We start from the raw sequence: 23511 nt of genomic DNA on the forward strand, positions 1-23511 counted from the left end.
CCTGTCTAGGTCTGTCAGGAGGTGTCCTGGAATGGGTAGCACCTGAAGCAGAGTCCAGAAAGAAAAGAATTTAGACAGTAAGAGAGACAGTAGCAGCACTCTACGCAGAGAGGATGGTGTGAGAAGTATTTAGAGACTTGTCCAAGTTAACACCGTGAATGCCAAGCCCTGGATAGAGTTCATAAAAGATCTTGCAAAGACTGGATTTTGTGGTGTACAAGAGGATGTGGCCGAAGCAGAGGCTTCCTGGCCAACTGGACCAGTCTTCTAAATGCACAAAGTGCTTATTATTCAGTGACATCCCCTCTGTGTACTTAGCGCCTGGCTCAGCAGCAGGCACCTGACCCAGTGCCTGGCACATGGAGGTGTTCAGTAAATAACTTCGTAGGTATAATTTGTGCCAGGGGAGGTGGCCTCTATATGCTCCAAAATTTCCTTCCAACCCCAGGTGTCTTAAGATGCACATTATTATAATAAGAGCAGCCTTTTGCAAGTATTGACGCCTATCATTGACTTTTGCTAGGGCACATATAGGCTGATCCAATATTTTTGCTCTTCTCCCTGCCTGTGATTAAGCAGACATGGGTCTGTTGCCTAATGAATGCCCGTCTGAATTGTGCACTGTCAAACATTCACCTGTGTGGTTGCTGGGGGCGGGGGGTGGTGGGTTGCTGGCACGCACACCCCAAGCCACTATATAATGAGCTTCCACCTCGGTGGAAACCCGGACCCAGGAAGCTCCTGCCCCCTTTCCCTCTGAAGACTTAGCCAGTAGAAACCTTTCATTTTCTAACCCCTTTGGGGATAGACACTTTATCCTTTTTCTACCAATCTGGACCTGGGACAGGGCAAGGGGCCTAGGCCACAGAAGTGAGGACAGAGGCGTGGGGAGGTAGCAGGCCTGGGCTCTGAGTTTCTATGCTGCTATGAAATACTTACCTATTGTGAGGACCAAGGCTGTTGGGAGGGTTGACTGAGCTAAAGTGTGTGAAGGGCTTAGCCCTGCCTAGGCTGGAATAGTGACTGTTACTATTATCAGTCACAAGGATTCTAAGGCAGAGTTCTTTTGACTGGGCAGTGGTACCGGAATGGAGACTCTATTAGGATCCATTAAACAGAGGTTAGAGAGACCCTCCCCTGCTGCAACCGAAGCAGCTCCACTTTTATCATTTTTACTTATCAGTTGTTATGTAGACTTCCAGGGAGGAAAATGAAAAGTTTGGCTTGTATATATGTGCTATGGTCTGAATGTTTGTGTCCCTCCAAAGTTCATATGCTGGAAACTAACACCAAATGTGATAGCATTAAAAGGCAGGGCCTTTTGGAAGTAAGTCATGAGAGTTCTGTCCTCATGATTAAGATTAGTGGCCTTATCCTTGTCCCTTCCACCGTGTGAGGACACAGCAAGAGGTACTATCTTGAAGCAGAGAGTAACCCTCAACAGACTGAACCTGCTGCCACCTTGATCTTGGACTTCCCAGCCTCCAGAACTGGGAGAAATACATTTCTATTATTTATAAATTACATAGTCTAAGGTACTTTGTTATAACAGTCTGAATGGACTGAGATGATACGTTTGAAAACCACTATCAAGTCCGAGTCTTACAACTTTTGATAGAGCAACTAAGGTCTAGAGAGGTAACAAAGGCTGAGAGTCACCCAGATAATGGAGTGTGACCTGAAGGACCAAAGTGAGCAAGAGCTTTGTAAACGATGGCCCTGTACAAACTCTAGGGGTTCTTATTAACCCACCTCTTTTCACTGTACTCCTAGGTCCCTTTCATTGTGGCCTTCTCCCCTGACCCAGCCCACCCTCGTCAGTGATTAGCTCAGTGACCAATATCTTGTAGACGTGATCTTTCACAGGTATCAGATAATATCTGTAATAATTATGAATTATCAATCACACATCAGATGTCTTAAAAAGTGTGCCTATTCATCATCTGTGGCTCTTAGATGTATACAAGTTGGATAATTGTCCAGTGTCCTAACAGCAAACAAGGGCCAAAAAATTCAACTTTGGAGCCTGCATCCCTCACTGAGCCATAAATGCCCCTTGCCAGGTAGATGTCATTTCTGTGCACTTGAATCCTCAGCCATATATATGACCCCACTGTAGGAACCAAACTCTGAAACAAAGACCTTTCCTAAGAAATGAAGGGAAAGACAAAATAGGAACCAACATTCATTTAATCCACAGATCAGTCTTTCAAGAAAGGTAGCAAGCTTCACAAATGAGTAAAGTGAGTGTGAGAGAGGTTAAATGAATTCGAGGGCATACAGCTAATAAATGGTGAATCCTTTATTGAAACCCAGTTGTCACCATCCCCAAAGCTGTTCCATGCTGATACCGCTCGGCAAAGAGACACAAACACTAAAACCTGGGAGCTATTAACAGAACCCCTCCTGTCTCTTCTTCCCACCCATTCTGGGAATGCTATCTGGAGCTCCCAGACCCAAGGGAATAGAGAGGAGATGAAAATATCATTGAAACTGAATGAATTTTTCACCTTTCCCTGAACTTGATCACAATTCAACCAGATTTGGACAGAAGCCTTTGAACACCTATATCTTCTTCCTTCTTCAAGGAGAAACTTCTCTTCACCAGACTGTTATCGTTTTTAAAGGATGAGCATGATTTTAGCCTGCTCGGGTGGTGTAACAAAACATCGTAGATGGGGTGGCTTAAACTACAGGCGTTGGTTTCTCCCAGTTCAGGAGCCACAAAGTCCAAGATCAGAAGGAGGGCAGATTTGGTGTTTTTTGAGGACCAGCTTCCTGGTGGGCGGACAGCCATTTTCCTGCTGTGTCATCACATGGAAGAGAGAGGAGAGGGGAAGCAATCTCTCTCCTGTATCTTCCTGAGAGACACTAATCCCATTCATGAGGGTTACACTTTCTTGACCAATTACCCCCCAAGGCCCCACTTCCAAATCCCATCATCTTGGGGATTAGGGTTTCAACATATGAATTTTGAGGGGACACACAGATTTATTCCATAGCAAACATCTGATGTAAGGAAAAGAGAACAGGATTTGGAATTGGAAGACCTTAGCTCCATTTCCTGTTCTGCCCATTTATTTACTATGAGATCCCCCGGCAAGTCACTTCACTTGTTGAATCTCTGTTTTCTCATATGTGAAATAGAAACGAAGGGTTGTTGTGAAGATAACTAACTTCTTGTAAATTACCATGCTCATAAACTGTAAAGTGGTCTACAAATGTAATTACAAGGACAGATGGCCTCAGCAATATGGCAGCTTTTAGGTATTAAAATTAAAAATCTAAGTTGGATTTCAGGGTGAAGGTAAACTGGGACTTGACTGGAGGTGAGTCAACAGCAGCAGGAGATGACCCCTGGGGTTTCCCATCCAGCGAGCATAGGTATCCCCACAGCCCCTAATCTGCAAACCTAGGCTCTGAAGACCCATATGAGATTGATAGGGAGAGGTTGAGGAAGGGCCTCACAGAAAGGAGCCTGATCCATCATGCTACACCTCCCAGACTGTACTGTTCATGATATTAACCTCAGAGCCCTCTAACCCAGACCGTGCCTGCAAGAACTTCCAAGAAACCGTCCCAGCCCTTCATTCATTCTTGTGTTCTAGGCACTCCTATCTGCATGTAGACAGACAAAAGGTGGAGTACCTTTAACTTTTATTCTCTATTTTTTAATTAACTCATAATATTTCCTGGTATTATGGATTGAAGTGTTTCCACCCAAAATATATGCTCATATCTTAACCCTGATACCTATAAATGTGACCTTATTTGAAAACAGGGTCTTTGCAGTTATGATCAAGTTAAGATAAGGTCATAATTAGGGTGAGCTTTAATCCAATATGACTGGTGTCCTTGTAAGAAACGGTGAAGAAATAGAGATACATCTAGAGAGGAAATAGCCATGCAAACATGGAAACAGGGATTGGAGTGAGGCTGCCATAAGCCAAGGAAGGCCTGGGACTACCAGAAGCTTGAAGATGCAAGGAAGCATCCTCCCCTAGAGGCTCTGGATGGAGCACAGTCCTGTCAATACCTTGGTTTCAAACTTCCAGCCTCCAATACTGTGAGTGGACAAATTTCTGTTGTTTTAGCTGCTCCATGTGTGATACACTAAGAACAAACACACTGGGGATTCTCCTGGAATTCCAGCATATTGCTGAACTATAGGGCTATGAAGAAAAATACAACATGATTCCTCCCGTAAAAACTTGCATTTCATACTAGTTATAGTATTCACAAGTAGCATAGCCTTGACTGGTTTAGTGCTCCTGTGGAATAATGGAGAGTACTCTAAATATCAGGCTGCTACCATTGCTTGGGAATCAAGCTGGAAGACACAGACCATAAGGAAAGTAAACATCTTCATTTTTCAGTCAGATAATATTCACGGAAAGTGATACTGGCAGGTAAAACAGGAGCTGCTACATGGCTATGCAACTATGGGTGCATACCAACGTCCCAGGTATGTTTCACATCCAGAAGTGCAGTGAACACAAGTTAGCCCATTTATAAGAATTCTTTTCCTCAAGACCTCACCCTTTGTTTCTGGCAGAAAACTCTCCTGTACTCTCATACGTTTTCCCAAGACCATGTGGGGCCCTACCCTTAATTACTATTTCCTAAATATTCATGAAGTGTTTCTCATTATGATATTTTCAGAGTAGAGGTCCCGTTTTATAGGCACGTGTGTGTGCATACTTGAACTTCAATTATCGCATTCTCTGCTGCATTCGTTCAATCTTCAACTGATTTCTTGGTGTACCTCATTTTGTAATTTAAAAGTCTAACTCACTCCACAGTTCTGCCAGCTATTCCTCCCTTTCATATTTGCCTCTTCTTAATGTCTTTCAAAAACATTTTTTGAGGTACCATTGACACATGGTAAAGTGTACATACTTGTATACAACTTGATAAGTCTGGCATATGTCTAGACTCACAAGACCATTAAATTTTGTATTTGACGTGGCATTCTGCGGTTTTTGTTAAACTTACTTGTATTAGTTGCTTTGGGGGAGTTTTCTACACAGATGATCATGTGGTCTGCAAATGGATAGTTTTGTTTCTTTCCAATCTTGATGCTTTTAATTAATTATTATTACTATTTTTGCCTGTTGCACTGGCTCAAGCTGCCAGAACAATGTTGAATAGACATAATGAGAGCAGAGATCATCTATACATTTCCTAAATTTCAGTCCACTTGTTCTACCAATTATCGAGAAATGAAGTATTAAAATCCCTGACTATAGTTGTCGGTTTTGCTCTTTCTCTTTGCAATTCTATCGGTATTTGCTTTATGTGTTTTGTAGCACTGTTATTAGGTGCAAAAATGTTTTGTACTGTTGTGTTATTTTAATGAATTGACCACTTTATGAAATCACCTCATTGAATTTTGATAACACTCTTTGCTCTGAAATTTATATTGTTTTATATCAGTATAGCCACTCCGGCTTTCTTTTATTTTTTTATTTTATTTTTTTAATTTTTTTATTTTGAGATAGAGTCTCGCTCTGTCACCCAGGCTGAAGTGCAGTGGTGTGATTTTGGCTCACGGCAAGCTCCACCTTCTGGGTTCATGCCATTCTTCTGCCTCAGCCTCCTTAGTGGCTGGGACTACAGGCACCCACCACCATGCCCCGCTAATTTTTTTGTATTTTGTTTGTTTGTTTGTTTTTAGCAGAGACGGGGTTTTACCATGTTAGCCAGGATGGTCTCAATCTCCTGACCTCATGATCCACCCGCCTCGGCCTCCCAAAGTGCTGGGATTATAGGTGTGAGCCACCATGCCCAGCCGCCACTCTAGCTTTCTTTTGGTTAGTATCATCATGATATATCTTGTTTTCCATTTACTTACTTTTAACCTATTTATATATTCATATTTATGGTAATTTTCTTATCAGCAGTTTATAGTTTTCTCTTGCATTTTTATCCAATCTGACAATCTCTGCCTTTTGGTAACATTTAATGCAATTATTGGTATGATTGGTCTTGAATCAACCAATTTGCTATTTGTCTGCTATTTGTGCCATTTATTCTTTTGTTTTCCTTTTCGCTTTCTTATTATGTTTTTAAAAAATTAATTGAGCACATAATTCCATTGTCTCTCCTTTGCTGGTTTATTAGCTATAGCTGTGTTTTGTTATTTCAGTGGTTGCTGTCAGATTTTCACTATACTTCCTTAACTTGCAACAGTCCATATTCAAGTGATATTGTGCCACTTTACATATTGCATAAGAACCTTATAACAATAAGAAGTACACTTCTAATATTTCTTTTCATATCTTGGGCTCTTTTTGACATGCATTTTATTTCTTCAGGTTACAAACCCACAATATGTTGTTATTGTTTTTACTTAAAACCAACGATTATTTTTAGTGTATTTAAAATAATACAAACAAACATCTTTATATTTACCTGTGCCATTACCATTTTTTATTTCTTTGTGTACCTAAAGAGGCCTGGTAGACCTTGTGCTTCTTTTGAAGTAGGAGATGAAAAATGCAGCCGTTTATATTTTATTCTGAAAAGAACATCCTTGACGATTGGATCTTTAAAACTTTGCTGAAGTGGCAGGCCCTGAATTGTCTTAAGGTTTATCTCCCACCCTCTGAATGATAGGTATCTTAATAAGGCTAGCCCATCCATCTTGATCAGTATAATGTCATCAGTGTAATGGAATAATGTGATGATCTGTGAGATGTTCAGATGGTTTTATCTTTTCAGACTACGTTGTGAAAGAAAGCAGCAGACTTAACACAGTCCTGGGAAAATTGGTGACTATATATTGTTGTCCATTCCATGTCAGGGCAAACCGTTTTTGATCTTCTTTTGTGAGTTTGATAGAAAATAATACAGTTACAAAATCAGTGGCCTCTTATCCTGTGCCTGAGGTCATTTAATCTTCTCTAGCAATGACGTTACATCTGGCAAAACATTTTTGATTGAGGCTAATGATTGGTTGAGCTTGTGGTCATCTGCAGCCATTGCCCAGGATCTATCTGGTTTCTGCAGGAAGCCAATTACTCTATCAAATGGAAATGTGACAGAGGCCATCGCTCCTTCATTCTTTAGACACTTTGGGGTAGCATTGATTACCATCATCTGTCTGAAAATGCAATGCTATTTTTTATTTGCTTTATTGACTCAGGGAGGAGTGAGTGGGTAACCAATTTCAGAACCCTTTATTTGGCCATCTCTACTGTGCTGGCCACAGGCCAAAGAGCCAGTTTGGGGCTTATTACAACTGCTTAATATGTCAAATCCAATTATACATTTTGGTAATGGAGAAATGACCATCAAGTATGTCTACAGAGCTGGTGGCTCCAATTTGAGCTGGACTTCGGCAAGGACTCATGATTCTTTGGCTCCAATGTCTCCACTTTAATAAGGACTCATGATCGCACTTTGGGTTTCTGAGTATCAGTGTTAATCCTGCCCTGAGTTCAGAGGTCCTTGAAGTGTTTCAATATTCCTCTTTCCTCAGTGATAGTCACCCAAATGAATGGCTTTAGTTCCATTTGGAAAGAGACTTAGGAATCATTATAGTATTTACAGTATATAGGAATCATTTATAGTATTATACAAGACATATAGTATATACTTCTTGTGGTATTCATGGCCCTTTCTCCTGAGGATCCAGCTGCCTTTAATGGTAATGGGTCTGGGTCTAAAACTTTACTGAAATATGGAAGCTTGGCAAAATTTTGTGACATTCTATTGAAGTCATTTTATTGCCCTGAGTCTCTCGTGCTCATCATTCTTATTTTCTTTGTAATGTCTAACAGACATCATGGTAACTGTGGCTTCTTAACGTTTTGGCAATTCATTGTCAACAACTTACCTCTACTGATTCAGGCGCCATCCTCCCTATCACTATCTGAAAGTTAGCTCCATAGCAGCCTCTTTTCCACCCTCAGCTGAGACCTCTAAAAAAATGCTACCAAGGATCTCCTTAGTGATGCCTCTCATCAGCACATTTCAGTACCAAATAGCCCTATTACAATACAGTACACTCTTGATAATCTTGATAGACTTTTGAGCCACCATAAATCATAATCCTCTGGTGACTTTTCTGGCCTCACATAATACATCCACTCCAGCAGCCTCTCTTCCCTGAGGCTTTAGCCCCTTTTCTATTGTGCCGTAATAATTCAGGCATTTTAAAATGGCTCATTCTTGGCCATTACCTTCTCCAGGTTTCCAGGAACCTCCCTCTCAGCATGTTTTCACCATCCCCAAGGATCCTTGCTGGGTGTGTTTTAACTTTCTACTGCTGCTATGCTGAATGATCACAAACTTAGGTAGATTACAAGTCAAACACAGGTCTCACGGGGTTACAATCAGGGTGTTGGAAGGGCTGTCATTTTTATTGTAGGTTCTACAGGAGAATCCAAAATCAAGTTGTTGGTAGGGCTGTCTTTTTTTCTTAGGCTCTAGAGGACAATTCATTTCCTTTCCTTTTCCAGCTTTTAGAGGTCAACTGCATTCATTTGCTCTCCTTCTCCAGAAACGCAGCATCTCTGACCCTGCTTTCATAATCACATCTCTTTCTCTGACCCTTCTTTTGCCTCTCTCTTCAACTTTTAAGGACCTTTGTGATTAGATTGGGACCACCTGGATAATCCAGGCCAATCTCCCTATTTTAAGGTCAGCTGATTAGCAACATTAATTCCGTCTGCAACTTTGATTTTTTTAGTATATAACCAAACATATTTACAGATTCTGGGGATTAGTACTTAGACATCTTTGAGGGGTCATTGTTTTTTCATTCACAGGTAGCAAATTCTCTATTCAAAGGAAGTGTCACCAAATCAGTAAACTCTTCCCTATCAACTTTTATATCCTAATCACCTTGATCCAAGAATCTTTAAAATCCAGGATCACAAATATTTGCTGGTCTTCACTAACATACGGTGGCTAATTATTGTACCTGGTTTTGGATGGTACAGACAACCTTCAACTTACATATTTCAACTTACAATTTTCCAACTTTATGATGGTGCATTCAGTGGAAATCATACTTTGAGTACCTATACAACCATTCTGTTTTTCACTTTCAGTATAGAATTTAATAAATTTAATAAATTACACAATATATTCAATACTTTATTATAAAATAAGCTTTGCGTTAGATGATTCTGCCCAACTGTACACTAACGTAAGTGTTCCAAGCACAGTTAAGGTAGGCTAGGTTAACCTATGATGTTTGGGAGGTTAGGTGTGTTAGATACATTTTTGACTTATGATATTTTCAACTTACAATGGGTAGTAAGTAAGGATATCACTCACCATAATTCAAGAAAAAAAGAAGTCCCTTTCCTCCCTGATCAGATGCTGTAAGGAGCCACGATGGCACTCTGGGTTTCTTGGTATCAGTGTCAGTCCTACCTTGTGTCCAAAGGTCCTTGAAATGTGTAGATATTCCTCTTTCCCTAGTGTACAATTGCCCACGTAAATGACTGGAGTTCCCTGGGTGGAAGGAGTGAGAAGTCATTAAAGTGTATATGTATATAGATTATATATTTGGGTTATGCAGCTAGTAACATAAACTATTGACCTGACATCCAAAAGAGGAGGTTTTGAAAGGAGACATGTTGTCTTGCAAGGGAAATGCCTTTGCAAATGTCTGTTAGGTTGGGAAAAAAGTAATTGCAGTTTTTGCCGTCAAAACTACACATGAGGAATGCTAGTTCTTAATGGGCAGAGGAGAAGCACCTCTTTGGGCTTTGAGGCTCCAGGATTCCCGGGAGCTAAAGTCATCAGGGAAAATGCACCAAGATGTATCAGGAATGCAGATTTTCCCCAGTAGGGTGAGGAGTTTGGCAAAATAGACCTGCATTGGCTGAATGTTCAGTTGCCACTGAAGCTCTGCACTAAGTATTAAATCCTGAGTTTGAACTCCCGCATTTTGTGTTTTCCCACCATAAAAAAATGAACACTGATGTCACTCCAAAATGCACATGTTGAAATCTTAACCCTTAAGTTGATGGTATTAGGAGGTGAGGCCTTTGGGTTATGATTAGGTCATGGGCGCAGAGCTCTCATGCCCTTATAAGAGGAGGCCAGAGAGCTAGTTTACCTTCTCTTCCTCAGGTGAGGATACCCTTAGACATCTGTCTGCAAACAAGAAGAGAGGCCTCGCCAGAACCTGACCATGCTGACATTCCAATTTTAGACAACTTCTGTTGTTTATAAGCCATTCAGTTAAAGGTATTTTTATTATAGCACCCTGAATGGACTAAGATACCCACTAAACCATTTGAAGAACTTTTCTGTAAGCTACCCAAGAGATCCTCTTAATTTCACACTTTGCTAATGGTCCTCGATTTTTCATTATCCTTTAGTACTGCAATGCAATCCCGTTGTCCTTCTACACATTGTTTTTTCCCACACTTTTAAAATGCTTGAATCAATGTGTTGGTCATATCTCTTCACCAGAACATTTTTCTAAAGTTACCATTAGTGGAAATGTTAGCAGTTGAGCCACCCCTTTATGCTAGGGATTATCTGTACCCCACATACTACCTGGTGTGGGGTCTTCACTACCCACAGACTGGCAAGTGATCCAGTCTCCAAAACCCATCTAACCACGTGCTTTCTTGGACCATCCCACTTTGGTGTCACTGTGTCAGTTGGGTCTTCTCTAGGTAGAAGCTAAGCTGCAATCGTATGTGCAGGTGCTCTACTAGGGAGGAATACCTGTGAATGAAAGCCAGAGGAAACAAGGCTGGGCAGGAGTCATCAGACATTGATGCAGAGCTGAAAAAGGCTCTACCATCCCAGAAGGGAGCTCCACAGCAAATATTGCCCATTAGAGACAGGGTCTTTGTAACATCATCCCTCACTTGGTCATTGGTGGGGCCACTCTGAGAACAGCACAACTTTAGCTCCAGTGCTGAGATGGACCTGAAATAATTAACTGCTAGAGGTTGCTAACTAGTTAAACTCAACCTATCCTTTCTTGAAGTGGAATCTGAGCTTCACCTTCCTGGGTCTGCTGCCTTGATCCACACTATTTGTGGAATATGTCAATGCAGATAATTCTTAGGAAAATGTAATTTCCACCGGGAAGATTTGGTTTTCCAGTTTAAATACGTCCTGCTCATTTCTGTGTGAGGCTGGTGTGAGGGATGGCTCAGGTTCTGAAGGGGCCTAAAAGCTAGTTGGAGAGACACAAGTTTAAGGCATTATGTTTTCAGAGCCAATAGGATTCCAAGGTCTGTGATCATTTCTCATTAAAAAATAATCATAATAAATTAAGACTTCAAAGGGAAGTTGAAGTTCCTTCCTGGAACAACCCGGCCCATAGGAAGGAGAAACAATGGAGTTACATCCTGAGGCTAGCTTTTCCTCTTCTGGGAAGGAAGTGTGAGATCTATGGGCCTGGCAGTAATCTGAGGCTCCAGGTCCTCCCTCTGCCCTGGCTGCAGAGGCAGAGGCTATAAAGGTGGCCTATGGAGAATCTCCTGGGGATGACCCTGGAAGAGGTGTGGGGGGAGAATACCCACCCATGCATGACAATTGCTAAAGTCTATCCTTTTCTGCTAGCACCGCTCCTATCCCCACAGTGCCCTGAAAAGCAGAGACAGGGAGATGAGGAAATTTGCCCTGGGAGGCCAGCATACCTGAGATGTTCTCTCCGCAGAAGTCACAGAGCCATGGTCAGGGGCCAGGTCTTTTGACTTCAAGTATATTGCTCATCTAACAAAACCAGACTAAGGGCATAACAAGAAATTTTAAAATATGATATCCTTAATAACCATAAAAACCACCACTGAACTTAAGTCTTCTATGTGTATTACCACCCAGGTGCTGTCTTTAAATAGTCCCCATCTGGCAAAGGAACTTAAGAGTTATCTAGTATGGACCCGCATTTATAAAGATGAGAACACTGAGGGCCGAGGAAGGGAAGAGACATAGTGACTTGTTCTCACATCATTCTTCCAGACAGCTGTGGAGCTGCCTCCAGAAAATCAGGCTTGCCTTCATCTCTGTATACTCAGAAGTCCACAAGGGTCCTCGCACAGCAGCACTTATCAAAAATATTTTCAAATGCATGAAAAGAAACCAGAGACATCCTTAGTGTCAAACCAGAGAAACAAGTCTAACAGTTAGTTGGAGCATGGGAGCCTGATAAGTATCTCATGGCCAAGCTGGTTATGGCAAGGGCCGGAAGGCAGCAATGGAGGAGGAAAGCAAGAAGCAACTGGTGAGTTGGAGATTGCACACAGCTTTCTTCATTATCTAGGAGACTTTGTCATTTTTAATATATTGGATTCTGCTGGCTGCTGAGATGGTAAACAAAGCTGTAAATACTACAAAGTACAGTCATGATCTGATTGAATGTCTAAGCTCTTTATACCAGTTAAAAGACTGAAATCTAGAATATATGAGCTTCCTAAACAACCACCTGTAACTTTTGTTTCTGAGCTTTCACATAGGTCTGGTCAATGGCTGGCCATCTACAAGTATATGTAGAAAGAGCGAATATTAAGTTTAACAGATTGCTGTACCTTCACAAAGCTGTTGTGGCTTGATACCTTTTTGCCAGGAATAATTTTCAGAAGAATAGTTTAGAAGTTGTCTCAATGTGAGTAAGAAGGGTCCTTTGTATGGTTTTTACGTTGTTAACCAGGGTCAGATTGAAATTTCTAGAGACTTAGAGGACTGGTTCAGGGATGTCCAGCTCAGTGGCTATACGCAACTGCTCCCAGTAGCTAAGCCTCCCATTGGACTGCGTTACTTTAAATAAGTTTAACAATCTCTCGACTCCACCCATCTAGCTGGATTTTCTGATATTTCCCCCAAGAGTTTGTCTTTAGCTTATAGTCATTATAGGGAGAATTTTGTCAAGCTTTGTTTTCTCTAGTTTGCATTTCTTAGGTTGCATATCTCTCCTTTTCCAAATATAAACGTGCAATGTTTTTCTAAATACTTTTTTAAACCACACACATATCCTCCATCTCCAAAGAGATTCTGACTTTACTCCATGGGAAATGTTTCTGTGAGTCTTAACACACCAGAAGGCCAGACCAGACCACTTGACTCAATAACCCATATCACTGAATCCTACAGAGGTGCTCCTTGGCAATTAAAAGGCAGTATGTTGTAGAAAGGTCATGGATTTTAGAATGAGAAAAGCCGTGTCTCATATTTCAATACTGTAATGCTCTCAATATGTGAATTTGGCTGTCATTTAGACTCCCTGAACCCAACTGTCATTTATAAAATTGAAATATTGGTAAGTTTCTCCTTAGTTTTAAAAATAATCTGTTGATAGGATTAGCACGGTAGGTGTGGTGGACAAGAATTACAGAGATCAAGGATTGGGGAAAGGGCCAGGCTGACACATGGCCCTGCCTTGTTCTTTAGTTTGAGCTGTTTAGTTGCAGATTGTCCCAAGAGACAGTCTCAAAGTCTTCAACATTCCTACTGGCTTGCAAATACCTTTCCCAGGGAGAAGGGCCTGGAAATTGTATCTTTGATATTGGACACAGCTTTGCAGTTCTCATCCATGAAGGTTATTGACTCAGCTTCCCTGTGGCCCATTTGCTAACAATAGCTTAACTCCCATAGTGTAGGTGCATAAGCAATTCACTTCCATGTCTGGTTAGTTCTGGGGTTTAGCAAAGTTGTCATTGTATTTATCATGATACCTAAGTCATTTCACGGAGATCTTACACATATTTATAAATATACGTGTTACTTTACCTTTTTCTTTATTAAATAATTATATCTAATTTTAGGAATAGAAATCAAAAGATCAAAAGGATAAAGGGGAAAAGTACATATCTTAAAATCCAAGGTGATAATCTTTAGGACTGAAGATAAATTTAGTTCTTTCTCTTCTCCATCTTCATTTTAAATTTCATCTCCCTCTTTCCTTTTCCTCCCTCCCTTCCTTCCTTTGTGTATTTATTCAGTCAGAAAATCAATCAGCAAATATTCCTGAGAAACTTTTCTGCATCACACATTGCACAGGAAATACAGGCGTCAGAGCTAGAATATCCAGAAAATTCCTGAGCTCAGGCTATAAAGGAGAAGCTGACAAATTACATGACCACTGTGTTCCGTGAGAATTTCTGTTCCGTAGATACACCTGAGGAGTATGGGAAGACTTGATCCAGCCTGCACAGAGATAAAGAAGGACTCACTGGAAAAGATCATGACCAAATTGAGTGCTGCAGAATGAATAAGCATCCATGAGGCAAAATTGAGTATTTTTAGATAAAGATATCAAAGGCCTATAGGTATGAGACTGTGGTATGTTCCAGGCAGCTGCTATCCAAATCCAAAATCAATTGGCTGTAAAATGCACCATGTTTGAGTCAATAAAAATTATTCAATAATCAAAGAAAACACACTTTCTTGTTTTGAAACTGAACAATTCTTTTTCAGGAATTATAAAGCGTGTACAGTGATATCATAAGCAAAGTTCTCAGATAAATTTTGTCATAGACATAGATGTAGATGTTGCCTAATTACATCTTATAGTCTCTTAGGGGCCTTAAAAAGCATGTTCTCAACCTTGAAAAGGGTGATACAACATGCCAGAGAGTATATATGCTTAAGGAAGAGAGATAGTTTCATGGGGACTGGGGCTTTCTAGGAAGACTCTCTGGAAAGATACCTCTATCCTTGAGCATTGATTAATTTCCCAAAATTAAAATATATACCAAAAGGGGTGATAAATGACCCTTTGCTTCTGGGTTTACTGACAGCTGAGCCTGAGCTTTGAATTTTGAGATGTTCATGTTGTAGAGCACCCCAAAAGTCTAGCCCCAACTGGGAAGAATCAATGCAGGCATATTGACAGAGGATTCCATCTGATGTTATCAGCTCAGGGAGTTAAACAGGACTTGGTCCACTTGGGCCGTGTTCCCCCTGGATCCCAGGTCTAATGAAGTGGCTGCTTTCACCAAGATTCATATTTTACACTGTCAGTATTATACCACCTGGAGAAAATTGTTTCTTCCTTATAAAAAAGAATTTCCAGAAGCTTATTCCTTTATACATTCTAAGGAAAACATGGCTTCACATGTCTACAGACATAATAGGGGATGTAATTCATACGTTCATATCCTAACTTCCTAAGTGATGATATTAGGAAGTGAGGTCTTTGGGAGGTGATTAGGTCATGGTGGCGGGGGTGGGGGGGGCAGAACCCTCATTAATGGGATTAATGCCATGATGAAAGAAACCCCATTGCAACATCCGACCCCTTGAGCAATGTGAGGTGACAGTGAGAAGACGGCTGTCTACGAGGAATGGGCCTTCACTGGACACAGAATCTGCCGGTGCCTCCATCTTGGACTTTCCAGCCTCCAGAACCGTGAGAAATAAATTTCTGTTATTTTATATGCTACCTAGTCGATGGTATTTTGTGATAGAAGCCTGAATGGACTAAGAGAGGGGTTGAAAACATAGGAATAGGGTAAAGTGTTCTTGGTCTGAATTTTGGTTTCACCTCTTTGAAGCTGAATAACGTTAGGCAAGTTTTTGAAATTTTCTGTGTTTCAGTTTCTTCATCTGTAACTTGGGGATGATATGTGTGTGTCTAATGTAATGTTTTCCTGGCATAGTGTATACAGAGATGCAATAATGATTTTATTATTATTATTATTATTATTAGATGACCATTTTAGTCTATCTTAATTTGCTTCCTGGGAACCTCTGGGACAGACATTTCCTTAGAGGAGAGAAAAAGAAGGGGTAATTACAAACTGGCTGCCAGTGGACCCACAATCTCCCTGTGAGTCTACTGTAAGGGAGTCCTTATGTTCCATGTACCTAATGGGCCTGATAGGCAGAAACAACAAAATGCAGAAGGTATGCTCAACCGGTGGAGCCAGGGCCAGGGCTAGAAGTGACCTCAGGTGTCCCCATGCATAGCAGTGAAATCGCTCAGGAGAGATCCTATGGAAACTAGGATGGGATGCCAGGAGGTGTTGCAATATTATTTTAGAGGATTCATCTGCTTAGTATTATGCTTCCCCTCATTTAACCCTCAGAGGTTTTGGATTCTGTCTGGTGTGAAAATTTTTTTCTGTTTAGAAAGAGTTCCGCTCATTACTTTAGCAGACGGTACATGGGGAGAACTTGTTTATCCTGCTAAGTGAGTCATCAATATCCTGCTCTATACTAAGCCATGGAATGGCAGACTTGGAAGGGACCTCAGGGCTCATCCAGCTCAGCTCCCTCATGCTACCATTGCAGAAATTTGGGCCCTCTGAAGAGAAGGACTTGCATAAAATGACACCACGATGGAGCTGGCCCTAAAGTACAGGTCTCCTGATTCCACCTCATGTGTATTCTAGTAAATGCAACAGACACCTACTGAATTTTGCGGCGATGAAGGACAAAGGGAACAGTGCTAGACATCATATGCATTGTGTGCCAAATTAACCTTTCAGCAGCTCTTGAAGCAATTCATATTTAAGAAGGGAAACACACCACTCTGTTAAGAATATGTAAATGAAAAAATAGTACCATCATTCACTCTACATACAAAGTATTTGTGCATTTACACCCAGCCACTGTGCTAGGTGCAAGAATATGGCAGAGAATAAAGCGGGTACCAGCTACGGTTTTGCCGTCATTGAGTTTATAATCTGGTGAGCTCCAGAATCTATATACTACTATACCGGTGGTTTTAAAATTGGTTACTTGAAGTACTAGAGTCCCACAGAGATGCCTCAAGGTCTACTGTGAGGCCATTGAAGTCAGAATTCCTTTTTAGTTAATCCACTAAATGAGTTCACGCTTCTTTCCTTGTGTTACTCAGAAAATCTTCAGCTGTAAGTACAAAAAGTTAAATTCTCTTGACAACAACAATAGAAACAATGTAATATATTGGAAATCTTCTATCAAATAAGCCAAGATCCAAGAACTTGAATGAGGACATCAGGATTTTCTCTTTCTCCCTTTCTCTCTGCCTTGCCATTCTGCTTATCTCTACTTGGCTTCATAGTCACACTCTACCTCCAAATGGCAGATAATATGACTGTTGGCAGCCCCAGGTTTACAACCTTCCAGCAGAAAGAAACATTCCCTCTCCCTATATCTATATACCACTCTCAGGGAAGAATCTTGTGGGTTCTGCTTGAGTTGCTTGCTTGTCTCTGGATGAGCCACTGGAGGTAAGCGTATAGGGATGCCCTAACTAGTTCGCAAGTGCTCAGGTGTCAACACCTGTGGAGGGTGTACAGGACACTATTATTGACAGTCCCACCAGGATCAAAAAGAATGGCAGGATAGTCATACAGAAAGACAGAATGAGAACGTGCAGGCCAGTGGGAGACCAAAGGTCTATTACACATTTTCTTTCTCTTTAAGTTGATACAGATATCTATGACCTTATTCTACTTATCGTTTTTTTTTTTTTTTCAAAATTAGTTAGTAGCAAAGATGATTCCAGGCAGCTCAAAATAACACATAGAAAAAACTGAAATCCAAACCCCTGACCTCATGTAAAAGGCAAAAAAGGAGTGATCATTGTGCAATACTAGATATCCTAGCTGGGAAAATAAATGAACATTGAGAACACAATGAGTTTCAACACTTTAGGCAAAAGATAGAAGAGTGGGTACAAGATTCTTATTGTCTTTGTTACACACTTTGCTCATACAACACACTTTTTGCTAATACTGCAATCTTGTTTAGTTTTCCATAGCCACTTTTGTCTATGAGGCATTCATGTATTTTGCTTTTTTTTCTGAACCAGCAGATGGTCCTTCCACCAAATCCCTGCCACCCTTGGTGGCCTTTTTATCAGTCTTTTGTGAAAAATGCACCCATCCATTATCTTTTAAAGATGTTATTCAAATGAGAGAGCCACGCTTTTAAGAGCCAAGAGTGTTGAGGAAAAATGCCTGTGTTGCAAATTAAATAATCAATTTACATGTTATCAGATCCTGAGGAAGATCAGCTACAACCATTTTCCCTTCGGTGCGACTGTTTCCTTCCTGTCTCGTAACAAGATGGAACCATGACGACTCATAAATAAGGTCAATTTAATTGAGAAAGTCACTGTAAAGAAGTTTTCTTTAGAAAATTTTGACATCAGTGATGGTGATTCTGGATGCATTTCCTGATGTCCTCATTCAAGTTCTTGGATCTTGACTTATTTGATGATAGAAGATTTCCAATATATTATATTATATTGGAAATATATTATCAGAGGCAATCCCTCCACTTTCCAGACAGGAAAATCCATACAAATTTTATAAAAGGCAAAAGAGCTGTCTTGTCTAAAATGAATGATCCTAAGAGGCAAGTAACCTAAATTCTGTTTCTAGTTCAGCTTCTTATTTGCTATGTGGCCCTGTCAAAATGCTTTCCTTATTTGGACTTTGTTTTCAAAATCTGTAAAAGATTTTGAAATTATACAAACCAAGTCCTGGTTTGTATAATTAATTACTAGGATTTCTTCTGGCTTTACATGGTCATATATGGATCATATTTTAAGAGTATTGGTCTTAGAACACTAGGCCTATTTGATTGTTACATGACAATATTGTTTTCACATGCAGTTTTTGGAAATTAGTCTTAATAACAAAGTCTCATATTTCTAAAAATATATTCCTTTTATCCTGTTTTTCTTAATAAAACTTACATTTTGCTGAGAAGGATGTTGAATATTCCTCACTCCTAATAATTTGCTTTATATGATTAATCATCTTCCTTAATATACAAGAAATAACAAGAGATTTAAAGTTTCCTTAAAGCGATTTTTCTCTAGTTTGTCTTTATGACATGCGCTTAGGCCTGTCAATGGTCAAAGAGACTTGTTCTACCCCATCCACCTTATAAGAGTGGATTCCAAAGTCAAGGTTGCCTTTCCCTGCCTCCAGAGAAGGGGCCAGAGATCCCTACATGAGAAGAGGATTTACTTTGTACATTTGGTTCTTCTACCTTCATGAAGGTGGTATGTTGAAAATGGGAAATGGAGGATTCATCTAAGAAGGCTAAGATTCGTCTTCCAGTTCTGCCAATAAACTAGCTAAACATGTAAGAATTATTAATACCAGTAAACCATTTTGTGGTTTATAATACCCTTCTATACAAAATATTTCAAATGACCTTCACAAACAACCAGGCAAATAGGCAGTATTTGCTGTACTTCTTAGATGAGGCAATGGAGCCCCAGGTGGTTTGACTGTAGTGCTAAGACAGCTAGTAAGAGGGGAACCAGGCCTGGGTCCCGCTCTCACAAACCTACTGCAGGAGCCTGGGCTAGCTCTGTGTAACCTGAGGCTCAGTAGCCCCACAGGTACACCAGAAACCATAATCCCGGTCTAACTCATTCACAGGTATGAGTGTCTTCTGAGAAAACAAAAATGCCATTCATTTATTATTGACGAAAACCCAAGTCTATTTCAATAGCTCTGAAACATGGTCAAATATCAAAGACCTGAATTTAGCAACTCTTAAAGTCAAAACAAACCAAGCGCCACACAAACTCTGCCTTCTCCTCGTAACAAGGTAGTAGTATTAAGCTTAGAGCCTACCTAGGATTCTGTCCAGTGGGGCCTGAGAGGGGTGAAATGAACTTTACATTTGCAAGTTTGGTGAGGCTTGAGACTCCATTTGCAAGAAGAAGTTCCTTTCAATGGAGGAGAGACATTCCTGTGGACACAAAAGCTGGAGACAAAACAGGAAAAAAAAAATCATAGATTTGAAACTCTTACAAAAATAACAAATGAATAATTTACACTTTCCCTTGGTTTATTGAAAAACATTGGAACATTTTCTTACTCAATGCAACTCTTGAATTCTCTTCCCGCAGCTATTACTCACTTAGTCATCTCCATTTTTTAAAGACATTTATTTGGAGTCTGTTGCTCCTGGCTTTTTGTAAGACACCATCAGGCAAAGTGTGGATCTGAGCATCCGCCTCCAGACTCCTGCCAGCCAAGGCTGAAGCCTTCAGAGACAGTGTCTTCTTGTCTCTGTCATCTCTCAGGCTCCCCTTCTGGTGTCTCTAGCCCACCACGCAAAGCTTACATCCATCCCTAGCCTTAGATCAGTATGAATTCCCTTTACATCCTTCCTGCTCTTCTAAAGTTCCCAGGTCTTATTCCTGTGCCCCAGACTGCCTGGCATATTACATTTGCTGATCCCTTTAGTTTACATAGAGTTGCTAGATTTAGCAAATAAAAGTGCAGGATTTCCAGTTACACTTGAATAAGAGAAATCATTTTTCAAGTTAGTACATCTTCTACCTATTTGTGATCCCGCACTTGCAAGAGAAACAGAGAAGGAATTAGTTTTCTTGTTGCAGAGTGAAAACTGAGATCCGGGAGAGTTAAAGGAGTGGTCCTACCTCCCACAGCTGGGGAGTGGTATCTTGGAATTAGAACTAAGTCTGGCTGACCCCAAAGCCGGTGCTTTTCCATGGCAATGCACTCCCTCTATTAAATATCACAGAGTATCTACAGCACTTAACAGTTTTCGAAACACTTTCAGATGCATGATCTTAATTAATCTTCACAGGAACCCTCTGAGGTAGGGGTCATGTTTCATTTGTTCTTAGACTTTTTTGTTTCTTTTTTAAACACTTTAACATCTCTGATCGTAGGATGTATTTTATTGTCGATAGTGTTTCCATCTAACTGGCAGCATTGCTTTTTTTTTTCTTAGGCAGCATAAAATAACGGCATCTTGGATTTAAGTAATGCAACAGTATTATGTACTTTCTACAGCTGGGGAAACAAGCTGAGGGAAGCTGGTCTCTAATCTAAGGTGGTATACACTGTAGTTAAACCTATGTCTTTCTGACCTTCTACTACTCCAAGGCTGAAAGGAAATTACACAGACTTTCCCCCCAAGACACACAATGGAGCCAGTGGGTTCAGTGAACTATGCCAGAAATCAAATTCTGCTTCTAGCAGGAGGGGAGCATTGTGTATCCCCTCCCCATGTTTCTGTGTAAGCTTAGATAGCTTAAAGACTTGGTAGGTAAAGAAACTGGCAAGGGAGGGCTTCCCCCTATACTGCTCTAAATCTTCCAGGGAAACTTTACAGAAGAAACCACAGCCAGCTAGCTGCAGTGTCACACAAATGAAGGATTCAAAGAAATGAGAGGTGGAAGTCCACCTTGATAAAATCATCCTGTGCTGGACCCCTCCAGCTACAGACCACTCCTGACAATGTGCAAGCTGGTTGCTCTAAGCCTGGGTTCTGGCACAGCTGCCTAATGACTCAGGCAGCACTGCTACCACCACTTCCCCTTGGAGGCTGGCTCTACAGTCTAGACTGTGCTGGAGGCGATCATTTTTGATATTGGGCCCACATTTTCCAGCATGTATTCACAGAACCTCATTCCAAGTGCTGAATTTTTGGGCCCCAAACAGCTATCAGCAGGGAATCTTCATTAGAAAAGAAAACACATTTTGCAGGAAAAGAGGAAGAAAACTAGGCACCGATTGCAAGCAATTGATTGAATCAATTGCAAGCATTGATTCATTCTGCAGCTGAATTGATATACACTTCCGGAGCCTATGGACAAGGGGCATCTGCCTGAAAGATGATCGTTGCAAAAAAAAATGATTTAAGACCTATAGGATTAAAGGCATTCAACATGGTCCTTCCTTTAAAGAAAATGAGAGCCCTCCAGATCAAAACCATACCTGCAGATTGCACTGTATGTTAGTAACAACGGGATGCCTTACACTTGACTTAGCTATCACTAATAAATCATATCACTTGAGCCTCACATCATGCATACAGGGGTCAATGTTAATGTTCTCATTTTAGAGACAAAGAAACCAAGGCTCAAAGACCTCAGTAACCTTGTTCAAGTTGACAGACTATTAATGGCAGAGTTGGGAGCAGAATCCAGGTCTCTGACTCTGTGAGCTGTTCTTTTCACTCCTCCAACCCTCAGATAGTGAACTTCAGGAAAATAAGAATGGAGAGCAAGTTTCGTTGTGTGAATTTGGGTGAAAGTTGAAGGCCAGTGAGGTAGAACAGAGAGAACAGAGTAGAGCCTAGAAGTGGCTTACAAGTTTATATCACTTTCCTGCAGGCACTGACCTGATGAAGTCTGTACAATGTCTACGAGGAGGAAAGATGAGCACTAGCATCAGGAATGCCATAGTCTTCATCTAAGAAGCTAAAGGCTTAGCCTGGGGACAAGGCCTTAGAATAAAGAGCCTCTCAATGTGAATTAGGATATAATGAGGATTATTACCTCCTCACTCCAATAACCTTGATATAGAATTTTCTTTTAACAGCATCATGCTTCCTCCCATAAAGCCAGCTTTGCTCAAAATGGTAGAATGGAAAGAGAAGAAACTTTGGGTAGAATACAATTGGGTACAGGCTACACCACTTCTTGATTTTTGACCTTAGGCAAATCATCCAACCTTCCTGAGCATCAGTTTCCTCACCTGTAAAATAGAGTTAATATTACCTTTCTCAGGAGACTTCCATTAGCTCCTTTACCTAAAGCTGATTAGTTGCTCTCTCCCTGGGCTTTCTGAATCCTGCACTTGCTCGGAGATAGCCTCACACACCATGTTTGAGTTCCCTTTTTGTTTTTGCCTCCCTTTTACACTTTTGGTTCATTGAAGATTTCACATCATTGTGTCTCTAGCACCTGCATCAGTGTCTGGCAAAGCAATGCTCAGAGTCTCTGCTAGGAGGAGCGCTGGGAGAGTAGGGAGCAGGAAAGATGGGAAAGAAAGGGTTTAGTTTAGCAAACTCCAGAAACCTAGAATCTGTCCCCTGTTTACTCTGACCTTTAGCTTCCTCTCTCCTTCTAATCTCTCGAGCCCTTGTCCCAACCCGTGCCTCCAACCCATATTCAGGTGACATCTAAAAGGAGCAGTTTTAGGAAAAAAGGAAATATCTTCATGGGGGTTAGTAAGCTATAATCACTAAGCACTGGTGTTTTACAGTTGACAAAGCTCTTTCACAGTCATTATTCTCTCTTTTGAGTCTAGAAACAACATTCGATGGCAAGATGAGCAGGCCGTACTGTTGTCATTGCACGAATGAGGACCATGAGCCTCAAAGAGGTAAAAACAAATGTCCAAGGTCACACAGTTACAAGCGAGCAAGTCAAAACCCGAAGCCAAGCTGCCTGACTGCCTCTCTCTACGCCTTCTTTGTGCTTCATCTCTCAAAAACAATGCAAAACTAATGAGGCTAAAAATAATGACAGAAGAAAAATTCCACCGACATCTCAGATGTGACTTGGCTCTCTGGGAGTCTCAGCTGGGAGGACTGCACAGCCTACACTTCCTGCTCACTCATTAGACAGGCCTTCCAGTCCTTTGGAGGAGAGTGGGTCCTGCAGAACTGGAATGGAAGCTGAATCACGGCAAGTCCGACTGTTTGATCAGAAGAGAATGGTGTGGGTGGTCGCGTCCCAGACAGAAGATGCTTGGCCAGATGGAGACGCGCCTGCACACTTGGATTCGGATCCGCCGGTGCTGCTCTCTTTTGACTGAATAGACTGCTGCAGCCAGGGAGCCACTTGCAGCTCATGGAATCCCCAGAATCCTC

Source organism: Rhinopithecus bieti, unplaced genomic scaffold, assembly GCF_001698545.2.
Source record: "Rhinopithecus bieti isolate Rb0 unplaced genomic scaffold, ASM169854v2 scaffold_1530, whole genome shotgun sequence".
In the NCBI taxonomy this organism is placed as follows: domain Eukaryota; kingdom Metazoa; phylum Chordata; class Mammalia; order Primates; family Cercopithecidae; genus Rhinopithecus; species Rhinopithecus bieti.